The 20,703-nt window shown below is 36.7% G+C and overlaps 2 non-coding genes across 2 annotated transcripts; both read right to left on the reverse strand.

Moving 5' to 3' along the window:
* Positions 1-5,209: 5,209 nt before the first annotated feature.
* LOC141722201 (small nucleolar RNA R71) lies at positions 5,210-5,316 on the reverse strand. Its single transcript, XR_012575224.1, has one exon. It is a non-coding gene; the product is annotated as a small nucleolar RNA R71 (small nucleolar RNA).
* Positions 5,317-9,540: 4,224 nt separating this feature from the next.
* On the reverse strand, positions 9,541-9,647 carry LOC141722952 (small nucleolar RNA R71). The gene has a single exon (XR_012575950.1). It is a non-coding gene; the product is annotated as a small nucleolar RNA R71 (small nucleolar RNA).
* Between the last annotated feature and the right edge of the window lie 11,056 nt (positions 9,648-20,703).

Raw genomic sequence — 20,703 nt, forward strand, 5'->3', positions numbered from 1 at the left:
CTTTATTGTTTCAGATTTATATGAGCTTAATGAGTACAGTAGGAAGTTGTGGAGCTTCTTTCCTGGAAGCTCAAAGTCTTGCATGTTTCTTTTCGAAACTGAGCATAATCAGTGAACTTGGTAGATTGTTTCTTTTCCCAATTTGCAATAAAAGAAGAAAAAAACACATGCAAAGTATAAACTGAGAATCGAAGTTAATAGGTAAATGCACAATCATAAATTAATTAGATAATCGGAAAGAAGCTAAAATGATTAATTAAAATTAATTTAATATTATTTCTAAATATAAATATTATTTTATATACCATAATTTTATTATACATATGTAATTATCATATATTCAGATAAATATATGTATTGCTTGGAATAAATGAAGTTTTGAAAATCTAACCTTTTGAATTAACTAGCAAGTAAAGCCGCAATTCTCCGCAGTTTCTTTTATAAATTTTAATATGAAATTATATTATAATCTATATAAAACTTAGTATGATCCGTAATTCAGTCAAATACAATACTAATCAAACATCATTATAATTTATATAAAAAATTAGTTTGAGTCGCCCTCCTCTCAATACAATACTTATAAAAAAAAATAAGATTTAGATAAAAATTAGATTGAGCCACCCTCACGTCAAATACAAATTTAATGAAAAGTTATTATAATTTAGATAAAATCTAATTTAAGCCCCCTTCCGTCAAACATAATCCTTATAAAAAATATTATAATTTAGATAAAAATTAATTTAGCCATATTCTCGTCAAATACAAAATTAATAATAAAATTATTTTTATTTAAAAAAAATAATTTGAGGAGCACTCATGTGAAACCAAAAATTAATATAATAAAAATTAGTTTAAACTGTCACCACTAGTTTTTAAAAATAAAAGAGACAGCTAAGCTTACACATCGCCCAGGAGACCATGGTCTCGCTTGGTGGTGGGCAACCGGTCAGAATCGGACCGAACCGAACCGAAACCGAAAGAATCGAGAACCGAAATAATAATATTTTAAGAATCGAACCGGAACTATTTATATGTAAGAACCGAACCAGGACCGGTTCTGAACCAAAAGAACCGAAGTTATATTTTATTTCATATTTATTTATTTTGTATATTATTTTATATTCTAACTTTTTAATTTTTGACTAGTTTGATTATTTATTACGGGTAACTTAGTAAATTTTTTTTTTATTAGTGGTGGATCATTTTAATTCGATTAATTTCTAATATTTAAGAAGAAAAATATTTATAAAAATATTCGAAACTCCATATATATTTAAAGAAATGAGTAATCCAATAAAAATTATATTTTTCTTATTTATTAAAATATTATAAATAAGAAAACATAATTCATAATATAGATAAACATATATTTATATAAATATACATATATTTATATAGATATACATATATATATATATATATATATTTGTATTTATTCATTTATATACGGTTCAGTTCGGTTCTTATGGTTCTAATATGTTAAGAATAAAACCGAACCGAACCGAAAACCGAAATTTCTAGAAAAATAAGAACCAAACCGGACCCGAATTAGTTAAGAACCGAACCGAAACCACAATTTTTGATCAGTTCGGTTCTCGATTCTGAACCGAGAAATGCTCACTCCTAGTCTCGCTAACGCCATGACCATCACATGTGACATCGAATAAGTTTTTCTCGTCAATGTAGATCATATCATAGTATAGTCAATAAAGCCATGTAAAATTCATCCTTATGGAAATCTTGGTTATCGAGGGTGTTAGGCTCCAAATTTCATTATTTGGGGAGGCAATAATCGTGAATGTCATTTTGTCAAAATATGATCATAAATATCATTTCAAAATAAAAATTCGTGTGCTGTTTAGAAAAATTGGGGAAAACGCTATTATGTCTTCTGTTATTATATTTTTTTTTCTTTAATAAGCTAAACGGAGTCCGATGTTTGGTTTTAAGGTCAAAACGGGATTCCATGTTTGGTTTTCAAGTTAAACGGGATATGTATTCGTATTTTTGACATTTTTTTCATTTTTTTTACCCGAAATGCTAACTAATGTTGTGTTTTCAAGTTCAAAATTATATACTAGGGAGTGTTTTATTCGTATTCAATTTATATCTATAAATAATTTAATATTTTTAAAAGTCAAATTGAAAATTGATGAACCCTAAAATATTATAAAAATGTTAATAATTAGAGTTTGGTTCATGGCGGTAACCCTATATTAAATTAGGGTTTATGCTCTAGGGTGAAGGGCCTAGATTAAATTAGGCTCTAGGGTTTAGGGAGGCCAATCCTGCATTCTCAAATCTAAATCGGTGTATCTTTTATTAATTTATTTTTAATATTTCTAAAACGTAAAAGGGGATTAATAAACCTAAAATGTTAAAATTGTTAAACTAAACTTGTTCCTACTCAACTTTTTAATATTTCTAAAAAACAAAAAGGAGATCACTGAACCATGAAAAATAATAACTGTTGAATTAGGGCCATACTTGAATTTTAAAAAATTAATTTTATGTTTAATATTTTTGAAACCCAATAAAAAAGTATGAAAAATTATAATATTATAAAAACTAATGAAAACATATTTTCAAGTTGTGTTTTACTGTTAAAAACGTAGCATCAAGTGCGGTTTATGGGGCTAAAACATGATTTTAAGTTATGTAATTATTAAAAAAGAAAAAAAAGTCAAGCGAAGTTATATTTGGATTGTTTAAGAAAAATGTCAATTGAGAAGTTGGTTTGGAGTGACATTGGTTTGGAGTGACATTAGGGTCATAATTTCAGAAAATAATATTGAGAGCCATTTATCTTAAAACACTGATATTTGGAGCCTTTTTTTTTTCATATTTTGGGTATGTTCTTATAGCTTCTATTAATTATTCTTACTCTCCCAGACAGTGGCGGATCCAGGTTCAGAAATAAAGAGGGTCAGAATTTATATTTTTTATAATATTTACCTGATCATCAGTCTAGAACTGTTCGCGAATATTGAATATTGGTTCGGCTCGAAAAAAAATTCAAAATACAATTTTATATATTGGATTATTGCGAATATTTTCACTGAAAATTCTCTCTTAATTGTTGCAATTGCAACCGGTTGAATTAGTGACAATTTTATCAACATATAAACCCCAACCCAAGAATATTTAATATTTTTGTGTTTTTCAACCATCTTTTGAGCGAAGTCAGAATACCCATCAAATTTTGAAAACCATCATTGATTCCCATGTCAACTATATAGTTACAAAACTGGTCTTCAAGTGATAGAGGACGATTTGATCAAATTCTAAATGGGGATATGATTTTGTAAGTTAGAACTAATTTTAGTTTATCAAAAGCTGACAAAAAATTATTTGGATTAAGGCAGAAGATGTTTGAATTGAACTTCATATTAATTCTATCAAAATGCTCGTTCATCTTTCGCAATTAATACAGTATTTATCAAACTAACCCTAAAATGGTGTTGTAACTTAATTTTTTTAAAAAGATAAATAAATTTCACTTATAAAAATTGCGCCGAATAAAATTTTTTTTGACATAAAAAACTTTTAAATGGGGTCAATTATTTTTTTAAAAAAATTAAGGGGGTTATTTTTAATTTTTATATAATTTAAATATAAATATTTAACTAAACTAAAAATTTAAGGGGGTTTGGATGACCCCTTTTGCCCCTTAAAGATCCGCATCTGCTCCCAAATATTCTCTTTTCGTAAAAAGGAAGTAATATTCTACCGGAACTGTTATTTTTTTAAAAATTCTTTGTGGATTACAAGACGTATTCTACTTCTAAATTAATAAGAAGAACTAATTTATATCGTGGGGTTCTAACGGATTTACTTATGGATTTAAATAGTTAATTTGTTTCGATATCTTGGTGTGTGGTGATTGTATGATATCCTAGTATTGGTTGTGCTTATTTATCTTATGAGCGTCATAACTTGTTAATCTCTATTGAAGCGGCAGTGAATATAGAGATTTAGAACTTGTCATGCTAGCATAGGTTCATGTATTTGTTATGCATGATTCGTAGATAATTTTAACCATCTTACTTGTCCTATGTAATCACGATAGATAACTTGCACATTAATCCTTTATGTTGTCAAATTCTATAGACATATAGGGTCTCAACATATTTGGTGTCTATTCTGCTTCTATCTCTTTTATGGATGTTTTGCTAGTAGGGTATTCGTACAACGACAATTGGCGTTTACTAGTTTCGTGTTGTCTGATTAGTTTTCATTACCATTGCATGCTAAGGTTAAGAACAATGACTTTGAATGAAGTAGTAATGAAGTTAGAACCCATGTTTGTCTTGTATAAATAATTCAACCTCAATTTTCTTAGTTAAAGTTAGTTAGTATAATCTCTTAGTTATAAACAACTCAAATTATTATATGTCTTAGCATTGACCGATAGTCATATCATTATTGCAAAAGTGCATACATTGAAGTTAACCTAAACAGTCTCTGTGGGAACGAACTAGAAAGAATTATATATTACTTGTAAACGCGTATACTTGCATGTAAATTTAGTGCGTGTTTTCGTCCTAACAAGTTTTTGGCACTGCTGCCGGGGACTTGGTGTTAATTTTTAGTTTATGTGTTTGACATCGGTGGTCGTTAAAGTTCACTGACTTGGATATTTTACTTACTTGTTTGCTTGTTGATTTTTCAGGTACTCTGGAGAGCATGTATGCTAACGCGTTCTCGATCTCGAAAGAGAACACTGGATAAAGCGGAGGAAGTAGTTGAAGAAGTTTTTATTGAGGAGAAAGTTGAAGAAGAAGCTCTTGTTGCAATGGGAGAACAAGAAGCGAGTCTGAAGGCTTTGATGGATTACTCTCAACCGAAGATCAATGATATTCAGTCTAGCATTATCAGACCTTCCATCGTCATTATCAAACCTGCCATCGTGGCTAACACTTTTGAAATCAAGGCTAGCAAGATTCAGATAGTGCAGAACTCAGTTCAGTTTGGGGGTTCTCCAACGGAAGATCCCAACATGCATATTAGAGATTTCATCGAGATCTCCGATACTTTCAAATTCAACAATATGTCTGAAGATGCTATAAAGCTAAGGCTTTTCCCATTCTCTCTGAGGGATAAAGTTAAGTGTTGGTTGCATTCTTTACCATCAGGATATATTACCAAATGGGAAGATCCTGCTCAAAAGTTTCTTACTAAATTCTTCCCTATGGCAAAGACAGCTGCAATCAGAAACGCTCTTACTCAATTTATGCAGCAATCAGGAGAGTCTTTATGTGAATCTTGGGATCATTATAAGGAGATGCTTATAAAGTGTCCTCGTCATGGGATGCCTGACTGGATGATTATCAACTATTTTTATAATGGCTTGGGAGTACAGTCTAGACCATGCTTGATGCAGCATCAGGTGGAGCCTTATGGGCTAAGAGCTATGATGAATCTTATGATTTGATTGAACTGATGGCTGCTAATGAATACCAGAACCCTTCTCAGAGACTACCTCAAGGCAGGGTAGCAGGAATTCTAGAGGTAGATGCAGCTACTGCTATAGCTGCTCAACTTAAGGTTTTGACAATGAAGGTGGATTTTTTGGCTAATTATGGACTTAATCAGATCACTAGTGTTTGTGAGCTTTGTGCTGGTGCGCATGATACGGAGCAGTGTGCTATTTCTAGTGAATCAACTCAGTTCGTGAGCAACTTTCAGAGGTCTCGGTAACCAGTTCCAGCCACCTATCATCCCAACAACCGCAATCATCCTAACTTCAGCTGGAGCAACACTCAGAATACGGTGCAACAGCCTTATCAACAGTATGCAGCAAAGCAATTCAACCCTCCTGGTTTTCAACAACCGCAATATGCACCAAGACAACAAATCCAACTCCAACAATCTAATAAAAAATATGAATTGGAGGAGTTGAGGCTCATGTGCAAGAGCCAAGCGGTTTCTATTAAGACCTTGGAGAATCAAATTGGACAGATTGCCAATGCCTTGCTGAATCGACAACCTGGTACACTCCTTAGTGACACAGAAGTTCCAGGAAAGAAGGAAGCAAAAGAACAGGTTAAGGCAATTACATTGAGGTCTGGGAAGGTTGCATATCCCGAAAAATCTCAAGTTCCAGAAGCTGAAGTTGTGGCTGAAGAAGATGTGCAGAAGGAAGCAGAAGTGGAACCAAGGAAGAAAACTGTGGAACACACTCCTCCTGAGGGTAATACATGGGAGAAACAGGTCTATCCTCCACCTCCTTTTCCTAAGAGGCTGCAGAAGCAAAAGTTGGATAAGCAGTTTGCTAAGTTTCTGGAGGTGTTCAAGAAACTTCATATCAACATACCCTTTACTGAAGCTCTTGAACAGATGCCTAGCTATGCGAAGTTTATGAAAGATATTATCTCTCGGAAAGTGAAGCTCAATGACTTAGAGACCGTTGCTCTTACGGAGGAATGCAGTGCTGTGCTGCAACAGAAGTTGCCTCCGAAGCTTAAAGATCCTGGGAGCTTCACTATTCCTTGTACCATCGGAAACTTGTCGTTCGACAAGTGTTTATGTAATTTGGGAGCTAGCATCAATCTGATGCCTTTGCCTATCTTCAAGAAGTTGGATTTACTTGATCCAAAGCCTACTTATATGTCCTTGCAGTTGGCCGATCGTTCTATTACATATCCACGAGGCATTGTGGAGGATGTCTTGGTCAAGATGGACAAACTCATCTTTCCTGCTGACTTTGTAATTCTTAATTTCGAGGAGGATAAAAAGATTCCCATAATCTTGGGAAGACCATTCTTGGTTACTGGCCGAACCTTGATAAATGTTCAGAAGGGTGAGCTCTGGATTAGGATGTAAATTTTAATGTTTTCAATGCCATGAAATTCCTACTGATAATGAGGAGTGCTTAAAAGTGGAATTGGTCGATTCTGTGGTTACTTCAGAATTTGATCAAATGCTAAGGTCTGATGCCTTATAGAAGGCCTTGTTTGGGAATTCAGATAGTGAAGGTGATGAGCAGTTGCAATATTTGAATGCTTCTCCTTAGAAGCGAAGGCTGGATATGCTTTTTGAATCTCTTGAAATGTCAGAACTCAAAAATGCTGAGGGGTGTCTCAAGCCATCTATTGAGGAAGCTCCTACACTCGAGCTTAAACCATTGCCTGAACACTTGAGGTATGCCTTTTTAGGTGATGCATCTACTTTTCCTGTTATTATTACATCTGACCTTTCAGGTAGTGATGAGGAAAAGTTCTTGAGAATTTCGAGAGAGTTCAAATAGGCAATTGGATGGACTATAGAAGATATCAAGGAAATCAGCCCTTCTTATTGCATGCATAATATTTTGCTAGAGGAAGGAAGTAAGCCGACTGTTGAGTAACAAAGAAGGATAAATCCGATAATGAAAGAGGTTGTGAATAAGGAAATTCTCAAATGGCTAGATTCAGGGATCATTGTTGAGTGTCATTTATGACACTTTATTAAGCTCCGTAAAGCTTTAAATTGATGCGTTTGTACTCAAGTTGTTAAGTGTTTTAACGTGTTTTCGAGTGTTTTTGCATTTCAGGCATTATCTAAGTAATCAGGTGAATTAACATTATTTTGTTGTTAATTTGGTGTCAAGGTGGTGTTGGAAGAAAAGCTCGTGGAAAGCCGGCTCAAATCTACAAGAAAAATGAAGAAGTCGATTTCTGGCAGAAGCCCAGCGCGCCCGCGCTGATCAAGCGCGCGGCCGTGCCGAAAGTTCAGAAAGCCAGCGCGCCCGCGCTGATCAAGCACGCGGTCGTGCCAGGTCGGGATGTAGAATTCTGATTCTATTCTAATTCGAATTGGAAGACTTCTCTGCTGATTAGGGCAGCTATACAAACAACTCTAGATCGTTTTAATAAGATATCAAGCTAGAGACATATCATGGAGAGCCATAAGAAGACCGTATTAGCACGATTCAACGAAGACGAAGAAGATCTTGTTTTTACTTATGAATCTTTGTTTTAAGTTGTAACTTGGATGCTAGTTTTCTTATTTGTGAACCTTAATCTTGTTTTGTACTTGGTTTTATTTATTCGTTATAAAGACTATGTTTGTTATACCATGATTTTATCGGAACCCACGTTGATGATGAGTCCGATTATGGGCTAATCATTATCGTGGGGTTCTAACGGATTTATTTATGGATTTCTTTAGTTAATTTGTTTCGATGCCTTAGTAAGTGGTGATTGTATGATAACCTAGTATTGGTTGTGCGTATTCATCTTATGAGCATCGCGAACTTATAAGATAGTGTGTTAATTCTTAATGAAGCGAAAGTGAACTTAAGGATTTAGAACTTGCCATGCTAGCATAGGTTCATGTATTCGTTATGCATGATTCGTAGGTAATTTTAAGCATCTTACTTGCCCTATGTAATCAAGATAGATAACTTGTGCTTAAATCGTTATATTGTCAAATTATATAGACATATAGGGTGTCAATATAATTGGTGTCTATTCAGCTTCTATCTTTTTTGTGGATGTCTGGTAGTATGGTACTCGTGCAACGAAAGTTGGTGTTTATCAGTTTCGTGTTATCTGATAAGTGTTATCACCATTACATGCTAAGGTTGAGAACAATAAGGCTATTGAATGAAGTATTTAATGAAGTTAGAATCCCATGTTTTTCATATATATTAATTCAATCAATCTTTATTCTCTTAGTTATAATCGTTAGTTTAATTCTTAGTTATAAACAACCTCAAGTTGTTATCGTCTTAGCATTGAATAATAACCATACATTGTTGCTTAAGTGCGTGCATTAATTAGTTAACCAAGCCAGTCTCTGTGGGAATGAACTAGAAAAAGATTTTATACTACTTACGAACTCGTATACTTGCGTGTATTATTAACGCGTGTTTAGCGACTAACAAGTTTTTGGTGCCGCTGCTGGGGACTGCAGTGTTAATTTATAGTTTATGTGCTTTCCATCAATGGTCGTTAAAGTTCATTGACTTGGACATTGTTACTTATTTGTTTCCTTGTCTTATTTCAGGTACTCTAGCGAGGGTGTATGCATACGCGTTCGCGTACTCGTAAAAGAACTCTGGATAAAGTCGAGGAAGAACTTGTGGTGGTTCGAAGGGAAGTTTTTGAGAAAGAAAAGAAGGTAGAAGAAGAAGAGGAAGTCGAGGAACCAGCTTTAGTAGAGATGGGTGATCAAGTAGAAAACCCTAGGGCTTTGATGGGCTATTCTCAACCTAAGATTAATGACATTCAGTCAAGCATCATCAGGCCAGCCATCAGGGCTAAGACTTTTGAGATCAAGTCAAGCATGATTCAGATGATACATAACTCAGTTCAGTTTGGGGGTTTTCTTACTAAAGACCCCAACATGCACATCAGGGATTTCATCGAGATCTGCGACACGTTCAAGTTCAATGATGTGACTGAAGATGCTATCAAGCTGTGACTCTTCCCATTCTCTCTGAGGCACAAAGCTAAGTGCTGGTTACATTCTCTACCAGTAGGGTCTATCACCACTTGGGAAGATCTTGCTCAAAAGTTTCTCACTAAATTCTTCCCTATGGAGAAGACTGCTGCAATCAAGAATGCTCTTACTCAGTTTGCTCAACAAACTGGAGAATCTCTGTGTGAGGCTTGGGATCGATATAAGGAGATGCTAAGGAAGTGCCCACACCATGGCATGCCTGATTGGATGATTATTATCTATTTCTACAACGTATTGGGTGCTACTTCTAGACCCATGCTTGATGCAGCATTAGGAGGAACCTTGTGAGCTAAGAGCTACGATGAAGCTTATGAATTAATTGAACTGACGGCTGCAAATGAATACCAGAATCCTTCCCAAAGACTGACTCAGGGAAAAGTAGCAAGTATTCTGGAGTTGGATGCAACAACTTCTATAGCTGCCCAACTTAAGGCTTTGACGATGAAGGTGGACACTTTGGCTAATTATGGGGTTAATTAAATCACTAGTATCTGTGAGCTTTGCGTTGGTGCCCATGAGACTGATCAGTGCGCAATTTCTAGTGAATCAGCTCAGTTCGTGAGCAACTTTCAGCATTTGCAGCAGCCCGTGCCAGCCACTTATCATCCCAACAACCGCAATCATCCTAATTTCAGTTGGAGCAACACTCAGAATGCGGTTCAACAGCCTTATCAGCAATATCCATCTAAGTAGTACAACCCCCCTGATTTTTAGCAACCGCAATATGCACCAAGACAGCAACTCCAGCTGCAACAAGCTAATGAAAAATCTGAACTAGAGGAGTTGATGCTTATGTGCAAGAGTCAAGCTGTTTCTCTCAAGACCTTGGAAAATAAAATTGGGCAAATTTCCAATGCCTTGTTAAATCGTCAGCCTGGTACACTACCTAGTGACACAGAAGTTCCAGGAAAGAGGGAAGCTAAGGAGCAGGTAAAGGCAATCACTTTGAGGTCTGGAAAGGTTGCGGATTTTGAACAAACTCAAGCATTGGCTGAAGAAGCTGGGGCTGAGAAAGAAGTAGAGCAGCAGGGAGTTGAAGTGGAACTAATGAAGACTACTATTGAGCACACTCTTCCTGAAGGTAATACAAGGGAGAAACAGATCTATCCTCCATCGCCTTTTCCTAAGCGGCTGCAGAAGAAAAAGCTGGACAAGCAATTTGAGAAATTTCTGGAGGTGTTCAAGAAACTTCTATCAACATAACTTTTGCTGAGGCTCTTGAGCAGATGCCTAATTATGCAAAGTTTATGAAAGGTATTCTCTCTCGAAAAGTGAAGCTAGATGATTTAGAAACAGTCGCTCTTACGGAGGAATGCAGTGCTGTGCTGTAACAGAAGTTGCCTCCAAAGCTTAAAGATCCAGGAAGCTTCACTATTCCGTGTACTATTGGAAAAATGTTTTATGACAGATGCTTATGTGACTTGGGAGCTAGCATTAATCTAATGCCCTTGTCAATCTTCAAGCAGTTGGACTTACATGATCCAAAACTGACCTATATGACCTTGTAGTTAGCCTACCGTTCTATTACATAATCACGAGGTATTGTGGAGGATGTCTTGGTCAAGGTTGATAAACTCATCTTCCCTGTTGATTTTGTAATTTTTGATTTCGATGAGTATAAGAAGATTCCCATAATCTTGGGAAGACCCTTCTTGGCAACTGGCCGAATCTTGATAGATGTGTAGAAGGGTGAGCTTACCATGCGAGTGCTGGATCAGGATGTAACTTTTAATGTGTTCAATGCTATGAAATTTCCTATGGAAAATGAGGAGTGCTTAAAGGTGGAGTTGGTCGATTCTGTGGTTACTTCATAACTTGATCAATTGCTAAGGTCCGATGCCTTAGAAAAAGCCTTATTGGGAAATGCAGATAGTGAAGATGACGACGGTGAAGAACAATTGCAATATTTGAATGCTTTTCCTTGGAAGAGGAAGATTGATATACCTTTTGAATCTCTTGGAATGGAGGAATTATGCAAAGCTTCTAAACGCCTCAAGCCATCTATTGATGAAGCTCCCACTCTTGAGCTTAAGCCTTTACCCGAGCATTTGAGGTATTCGTTTTTAGGTGATGCATCTACTTTGCCTGTTATTATTGCATCTGACCTTTCAGGTAGTGATGAGGAAAAGCTTCTGAGGATTCTGAGAGAGTTCAAATCGGCAATTAGTTGGACTATAGCAGATATCAAGGGAATCAGCCCTTCTTACTGCATGCATAAAATTCTGCTAGAGGAAGGTAGCAAGCCTACAGTCGAGCAGAATAGACAACTTAATCCAATCATGAAGGAAGTAGTGAAGAAGGAAATTCTTGAGTGGCTAGATGCAAGAATCATCTACCCTATTTCTGACAGTTCATGGGTAAGCCCGGTTCAATGTGTGCCAAAGAAAGGTGGAATTACTGTGGTAGTAAATGAGAAGAATGAGCGTATTCCTATTAGAACAGTCACAGGGTGGAGAGTTTGTATGGACTACAGGAAGATGAACAAAGCCACTAGGAAGGATCAGTTCCCTTTGCCCTTCATTGATCAGATGCTTGACATATTGGCCGGTCATGAGTACTTCTGCCTTCTGGATTGTTATTCGGGTTACAATCAGATTTGTATGGCTCCAGAAGATCAGGAAAAAACTACCTTCACTTGTCCATTTGGTACTTTCACCTTCATACAAGTTTCGTTTGGTCTGTGTGGTGCACCGGCCAAATTTCAGAGGTGTATGATGGCCTTTTTTTCTGATATGATTGGCCAGAATATGGAGGTGTTCATGGACGACTTCTCTTTATTTGGAGATTCTTTTGATGAATGCTTACAAAATCTTGGACACGTTCTCAAGAGGTGTGTTAAGACCAACCTGATTCTCAATTGGGAGAAATGTCACTTCATGGTGCGACAAAGCACTATTCTTGGGCACAAGGTTTCTAGTAAGGGTCTTGAGGTGGACAAGGCCAAGGTGGGGGTCATTGAGAATCTTCCTCCACTATTTATGTTAAGGAAATTCACAGTTTTCTTGGTCATGCGGGTCTATAGGCGGTTCATCAAAGTCTTCTATAAGATTTCAAAGCCATTGTACAGTTTGCTAGAGAAAGATGTCCCTTTCAAGTTTGATGACGAGTTCCTTGCATCTTTTGAGACTTTGAAGAAATTTTTAATCATGGCATCGGTCATAATTGCACCTGATTGGAATGAACCTTTTGAGATGATGTGCGATGCAAGTGACTATGCAGTTGGAGCAGTTCTTGGGCAGAGGAAGAACAACATATTTCATATGGTCTACTATGCTAGTAAGACCCTAAATGGTGCTCAACTGAATTATACTACTACGGAGAAAGAAATTTTGGCTATTGTCTATGGTTTTGAGAAATTTTGATCTTATCTACTTGGGACTAAGGTGACAGTTTTCACTGATCACGCTACAATTCGATATCTCGTCTCAAAGAAGGACTCGAAGCCTAGATTGATTAGATGGGTTCTTTTGCTTCAAGAATTTGAACTAGAGATCAAGGATAGAAAGGGAACTGAAAATCAAGTCACTGATCATCTCTCACGTTTAGAGAATCCTAATGCTACTTTATTGGATAAGACATTGATAGATGAGTCTTTTCCCGATGAGCAGCTGTTTGGAGTGCAAGAAGAAGAACCGTGATTTGCAGACATTTTGAACTACCTTGTGAGTAATATCATGCCTCCCGACCTATCTTATGCTCAAAGGAAGAAGTTTCTACATGAAGTGAAGTGGTATATGTGGGATGAGCCGTTTCTTTTTCGACAAGGAGCTGACCAAATCATCAGGAGATGTATTCTTTATAGCGAAGCGGGGGGGGGGGGGATCTTGCGAGAATGCCACTCAACGACTTATGGAGGACATTATGGTGGAGAAAAGGCAGCAACTCGTGTTCTTTAAGCAGGTTTCTTTTGGTCGACATTGTTTAAAGATGCTCACCAATTTGTTTTGAAATGTGATCGATGTCAACATGTGGGTAATATGTCTAAGAGGGATGAGATGCCTCTTAATGTGCTTCTAGAGGTTGAGGTCTTCGATGTTTGGGGAATTGACTTCATGGGGCCATTTGTCTCATCTTGTAACAATCAATATATCTTGTTGGCGGTTGATTACGTGTCGAAATGGGTTGAAGTTAAGGCATTGCCAACGAACGATGTGAAGGTGGTGCTTAATTTTCTCCATAAGCAGATATTCACAAGGTTTGGAACTCCAAGAGTCATAATCAGTGATGAGGGGTCACATTTTTGCAATCGCAAGTTCACTGCTATGATGAAAGGGTATAATGTGAATCATCGCATTGATACGGCTTATCATCCTCAGACAAATGGACAAGCTGAGGTGTCTAACAGAGAGATGAAGCGCATTTTAGAGAAAATGGTGTGTCCATCGAGGAAAGATTGGTCTTTGAAGCTTGATGAAGTTGTTTGGGCATATAGAACAGCATATAAGACTCCATTGGTAATGTCGTCATTTCAGTTGGTCTATGGTAAGGGGTGTCATTTTCCTGTGGAGCTCGAGCATAAGGCTTATTGGGCTTTGAAGAAATTGAATCTTGACTTGGATGCGGCTGGAAAGAAGAGGATGCTTCAATTGAATGAACTCGACGAGTTTCGACTTCAAGCTTATGAGAACAACAAAATGTATACGGAGAAAGTCAAGAGGTGGCATGATCGAGGTCTAGTGCTCTAATCATTTGTGACGGGGCAAAAAATTCTTTTGTTCAACTCTCGTCTCCGTCTTTTTCCTGGAAAGTTGAAGTCAAGGTGGTCAGGGCCCTTCATAATCAAAACCGTGTTTCCACATGGAGCGGTGGAAATTTTTGAGAATGATCCGGGCCAAGCATTTATGGTAAATGGTCAGAGGTTGAAGCATTACTATGGTGACACGGCAAACCGCGAGGTGGTTATTGCCGTTCTATTGTCCATTTGAGCTCAAGGTTCTACGTCGAGCTAGCAACTTAAAAGAAGCGCTTCTTTGGAGGCAACCCAAGTTTGTTGTACATTAGTAGGTAGAGGAAACAAGAAGGAAAAAACATAAAAAAAAAATCAGAAAAAGAAAAAAAGTCAGGGCCAACTCCAGTGACCAAGCGCGGCCGTGCTGTTTTTCCAGAAGGTAAGCGCGCCCGCGCTGATATAGTGCACGACCGCGCCGGATTTCCAGAGAGTGAGCGCGCCCGCGCTATCTAAGTGCGTGCGGCCGTGCCTGGTCCCTATTTGAAAAATAAAATAGAATAGAAGAATGAAGAGAAAATCGGGATTTTTACTCAAAAATCAATTCCAACCCGATTTTTACTCTTCCACATCCCATAATTCCCTCTCCAAATCAAACCCAATATTCCCACGATTCTTGCAATCAATTCCCACTTCTATTCCTTATCGAATTCTCACCTCTCCACCTACAAATACATACACTTATACACAAACTTCTCTACCACATCACAAATTCTCAAACACAAATCTCTCCCAAACACTTAACTTTTATTCTCTCTCATTCAATCCCAATGGCACCGAAGAGGCAAAAAATGCAAGTTAGCAGCAGCACCACCGATTCTTCATCTGCGGGTGGTGTGAGACCAAGGTATTCTACTCGTGAGGCTGAAGAGGAGTACACGAGGCTTCTCTCGAAGCCTATTGCTAAGGAGCGAGGTTTTCTTCCATCAGGGAAGGATGGTAAGCTATTGGAGATGATTCTTGAGATGGGATGGGTTCTTTTTTGTGAGGCTCCCGCTGTTGTGCCCATGAGTGTTTTGCGGAAGTTCTATGCTAACGCCAAGGCGGAGAAGAATGGCTTCACGATGGTTCGAGGGAGGACTGTGGAGTATACTGCAGAGGCTATCAGGATGGTGATTGAGCAGCCCGCGAGGAAGGTGGGTCAGGACACTTGGAACGAAGACTCCCGAGGACTTCAACTTGGATCTAATCGTTGCGACTTTGTGTGTGCCTGAGACTCAATGAAAGTTCAAGAGGGGCACTACTGAATACTCCAGATTCCATGCGTCATGCATGAACAAGTTTGCACGGGCTTGGAACTCGTTTATTTGTGCTAACATCATGCCATCTTCACATGTGCATGAGATTACTGTGGAGCGTGCTCGTCTGCTGTGGGGAATTCTTTAGGGTGATTACATTGATTTGGGGATGGTGATATATCAGGGGATTTTGAGATTCTTGAGAGGAGGTACTACATGTGCTATTCCTTATGCGTCCATGGTGACGAAGTTGTGCGTGGCAGTTGGTGTTCATTAGCCCGCATATGAGCAGCTTCAGCTTCCCAGTGCTCCTATTGACAATTCTACGCTGTACAACATGGTTGAGTGGGGAGGAGGTAAGCCCGATCCTAAGGGGCTTGGGTATTCGTTTGATCATCTGCGAGGAGGTGTGCCCCGTGATCAGATATATGCTGGTGGTACGTAACAAGCGAGTAAGGAAGCTTGGAGAGCTCAGTTAGGAGACGAGGCTGGTTCGTCGCAGCAGCAATAGCAGTAGGAGCAGATATTGGAGTTGGTTTGAGTTTGACGCAGTATAGGCATTTAGCTAGGAGGATGGATGCGATGCACGACATCCATAGTCGGTTTGTACACGATCTCACCCAGGCACTTGTGACTGTATTTACAGCCACCAGTGTTGACATCCAGTGGCCAGTATTTGGTGAGGACTCTGTGTATCCGCCTCCTGACACACCTGACACTCTACCCGTTGATGGTGAGGATTCTGATTTATAGTAGGTATGCCTGAATTCCTTACTATTATCTTCACTGAGGACAGTGAATATTTTAAGTTTGGGGGTAGTAGTTGAAGGAAAATGTTTTTGTGTGAGTTGCATATAGTTGCATATTCATGATAGCATATAGTGCATATTTCGCCATGTAGTTTTTTTTTTATTTTTGGTAGTTTTTATGATATTTTGTTCATATAGTTCTCATGCATTTGCATTATAACATGATCTCTTAGATAATTTTTCCGATTAATTGGTGATATTGATGCTAGTGTAGTGATGTCGTATTTAGTGAGGTTGAGTCTTGTCAAGTTAATTTGCATGCTAGATATAATTGTATTTCACTAAGTCTTATAGGTTGCTAGAGTGCTAGATCGTGGTCATGGTTTATTTGTTTGTCGAGGTTTAATCGCTTGTTTATATTTGGAATTTTGGATATCCACTTAATATTAAAAGACATGGATATTTAAAAATTGGAAAAAATTGAATTTCATTGCTAGTTGTGTGGCTAGGTGTCAAATTGCTAGTAGCCGGCTCATATTTATATGAGTAGTCTAGGGTTGAATGAGATGGAGCGAAACACACTCATTCAGAAATTCGTTATAGAAAAGAAAAAAAAGAAAAAAAAAGAATAAGTGTTATGTATAATTGATCACGAGGGGGCTCTTTAGTACTCGAGTTATTAAGTTCTTAGTGGACTTTGTGCTATGTGACCTAAGGCTTTTATAGTCTGGGATCCGCTAACCTAACGCTCGCTACATGGGTACTATTGTATAAGTCTTTTGTGGACCTCACTCATTGCACGATCAAATAAGCATAGTTGTGTTGTTTTGTAGTGAATAAAAGTGTAATGTCTGGGAAACTTACGTCTGTATTATATCATATTTATAATAGATAAGGTGTGTTAATGTGTCATTTAGGTGTGATTATCTATTAAACCCTAATTGCTACGTGTTATGTACATCCTGAGTCATTTCTGTGTGTTTTAAGGTATTTTTCAGATATCTTATTTTGCATTCATCGCTTTCATTTCAAACGTTTTACGACCCAAACCATGATTTTAAAGCCAGTATTTTAAATAAAATAATGGGTCTTATTTTTTATCAAACGGCCTTTACCATCGCATTATTCTGAACATCTAGATATTTTATAAATTTTCTCGTTTTACAAAAAATGACTTTTCCGGGCCCCATTGGATGTTAAAAACCCCACAAAAATCACATTTTTATTTTTATAAAATTATAGCCCTTTCATTTATATTATTTCTTTGCATTTTTGTAATATTTACAATTTTTGGGAAATTTTGACATATATATTGCATATATAAAATATTTATAAATTAAATTTTAATACTAAAAAATTATAAAAATTAGGGTCAAATATTTTTATTTGATGTATAATTAGCCCCTTAATTTTATTTAGGAGTATTAATTTTACTACTATAAATAGCCTAATTAATAATTAATTATAATGAATAAATCAGTAAAATTCAGAAAAATACAAAAATTCTCTGTAATTCGGGTCGGGAAGAACAGGGTCGGGTCGAGAATTCAAGCCGTGATTTAGAGCAGATTACAGTACCAAATCAAGCAGTTCGAGTATCCAAATCGAAGGTTTTGATCTGTTCTTTCCATTTTTAACATCAATTTCATGTTTTAATTCGTAGTTTTTGACTTGCAAATTCTAGGGTTTATGTTCGAATTAGGAATTTTTGATTTCAGGGTTATTTTGATGTTTTGATGATTGATATAGCTTTGTTAGATGATTTACAGTTGATTCATGGTGTTTAATTGATCGAACGATGTTTGTATAGTGATTCACGATTTCTAGGGTTTATGTCAGATTTTTAAAACACAACTCGATGATTTCTGTAAATCTTTGGTTCCTGAAAGTTTAGGGCTTTGATTGTATGTGTTCATAGCTTTAATTTCCACTATAGAATGTTGAGTTTGGTTTACAGAATCAAAAGATGGGTTTTTGGCCGGAGTTGAAGTCGGTTTTTATCGGAGAAATTGTTGCAGGATGTTTTTGGTCGATTTTGGCCTGAAACAGATTGGGGGAGTAATTTGGAATGATTTGCGATCAAAAACGGTACCAAACGGTGTCCGTTTGGCCAGGAACAGAGTCACTGGAGTCCGGGAAACCCACCGGAATCTGGAAATTTTCCGGTGAGTTCATCCCCGACCCGGGATGTTCTTGGTGACCCGGTTGCAACCCGATTTGCAACCCGGGTTTGATCTGATTTTGTCAGGAATTGTTTTCTGACATATGTTTCTGGAATTTTAATTTTATTTTTTTTTATTAATTTTAAAAATCGATTTATTTATTTTATAAATTGATTAATTAATTATTTAAATAATTGATTTATATTATAAATAATTCTGAATTATTTTCTAAAAATCAGATTGAATTATTTTCTTAATTATTTATTATTTATTTATTATTTATTAACTATTTATTAATTATTTAAAAATGATTAGATATTTTGATAAGTAATCAAATAATTTTCAATAAATCATAATAAATTTATTTTAATTCCAAAAATTATAGAAAAATCACTTTTACTTCTGATTTATCTTAAATAATGATTTTAAAATTATTTTTGAGTTTTAAAAATTGGTAATAATTATTTATTATAAATAATAAATTGAATTATCAGTGTTTAATTGATAATAATTAAACCGTTAGTCGGATTCGAGTAAAACCAAAGCCTGTTGACTCAGAAAAATCTGTTCATTAAAAATAATATTAAAGTTTAATTTCCTCTAGAAAGTAGTTGATTTTGTTAATTGTTGATTATCAGTCGAAATGCGTGCCGAGCCGAGTCCGAAAAAATTTGGAAAAATGAGAAACGAGTCAGATAACGATCAGTTGAGCGATCAGCGAGTCGATTTTGGTTCTAAAAATTATTTTAACTATAAAAATGATTATGTGCTTATGTGCTTATGTGTATTACGTGGTTAATTGAGTCTTAATTGCTAATAAGTAATACATGAGTCAGTCATAAGCGCATGGGTAGGTGTTAGGAACGGTGTGAAGTCGATTCAAGATGCAATTGAAGTACAAAATGACTTAACCAGTCTATTTTGCTAACATAAGCTAAGCCAACAAGGCAGGTCGAGTAGGTGATAGAGAAAGTGATGTAATTGCAGTGAGTCGCGCAGAAGGCAAGTTTTTCCCCTATTCTATTTTCAGAATAGTGACATTTCTTCAGATGCTTATCACTGTTGCACTCTTTTGATTCTTGTTCTTACTCATTGATACACACTTGCTATTCCTTTGTTCATATTTCATTGGTGATACATTGAGATTGATATATTCTGGTATTTAGAATATATCAAAGCATACCGATTGTTCCGGTTGCTAAGCGAAGGACTGGATAATGATATTTTTGGGATTGAGTGTGTCTTAATCCTGAAGACCGGGATATGACTGGTGCCTCGACATGGGCCGTAGTGCCCGGGGACCCGACTGGATCTATATATTGAGATATAGATCTGCATTATATTCTGACTGATCAGCAGAATATAGATGCGAACTTGTGTCCAGTTTAGTTCATTTATACTCGCCAGTAATGGCCTTCTTTCTATTCGTGTGGGGGTTATATCTTTCCAGATATACCCGGGATTACGGATTCATTTAAAATACTTTAACACTGTTTATATTTTATGGACTTGTTGAGCAATTTTTGGCTCACCCTTTTTGTTGTTATTCACCTTATTGTTTTGAGTTAAGAAGGAATATGAAACCCATCAGGACTCGAGTGGTAAAGAAGCGGGTCAAGCCTCGGGATCCTCTCATACGCAAGGTGTTGATCCCAATCCAGGAAGAAAGCTTTGAGTTGCCCGAACAGGTGGAATGTTGATAGATAGTGTGTGTGTTTGAATAAAAGTTGAACTTAGTTTAAAATGAAGTAGACAATGGGTTGTAATAAAGAGAGTTTGTGAGAATTTAAATTTGGTTTGTAATAAAGTAGTTAGTGGTTCTTGTTTTCATACTTCAACCTAAAAAGTTCCTGGTCAGTGTTAAAGGGGTTTAGTTTTATTTCTTTATTAATTGTTAATCAGATTGTACATGTTTGGTGATTAGCTAGTAACCCCCAGACTTATATCCCGGGTCTGGAGGGCGTTACAGGTTTGGCATCAGAGCTGTAGGTTTGGTCCCTGAAAACAAGAACATTAGGGTTAAGATAAGATAGGGAGATCACATAGGATAGGAATAGTCAAATAGGAAGAATAGCGTTAGGATGTAGGTCAGATTAAATTAGGAAGTATAAATCTTAGGACTATTTAGTGACCTTTTCTTTTCTTTGATATATTATCAGATGGCATCTTCTGGTTATTCTGCGTCTTCTGAGAGGATAGTCATCGGGCCAGCAGCACCAGTTATACCTCCAGTATCTGAGTACATGTTTCCTCCTCTACCTCCTCCACCACCATTGCCACAGGAGCCGGTACCACCAGTACAGGGGATAGTCCATGACCCCATAGAGATGTTTTGTAATAACCCCAATTTTTGGAAAAAATTTGAAACCCTTATGAAT

The sequence above is a fragment of the Apium graveolens genome, chromosome 4 (genome assembly GCF_009905375.1).
Source record: "Apium graveolens cultivar Ventura chromosome 4, ASM990537v1, whole genome shotgun sequence".
Classification (NCBI taxonomy): domain Eukaryota; kingdom Viridiplantae; phylum Streptophyta; class Magnoliopsida; order Apiales; family Apiaceae; genus Apium; species Apium graveolens.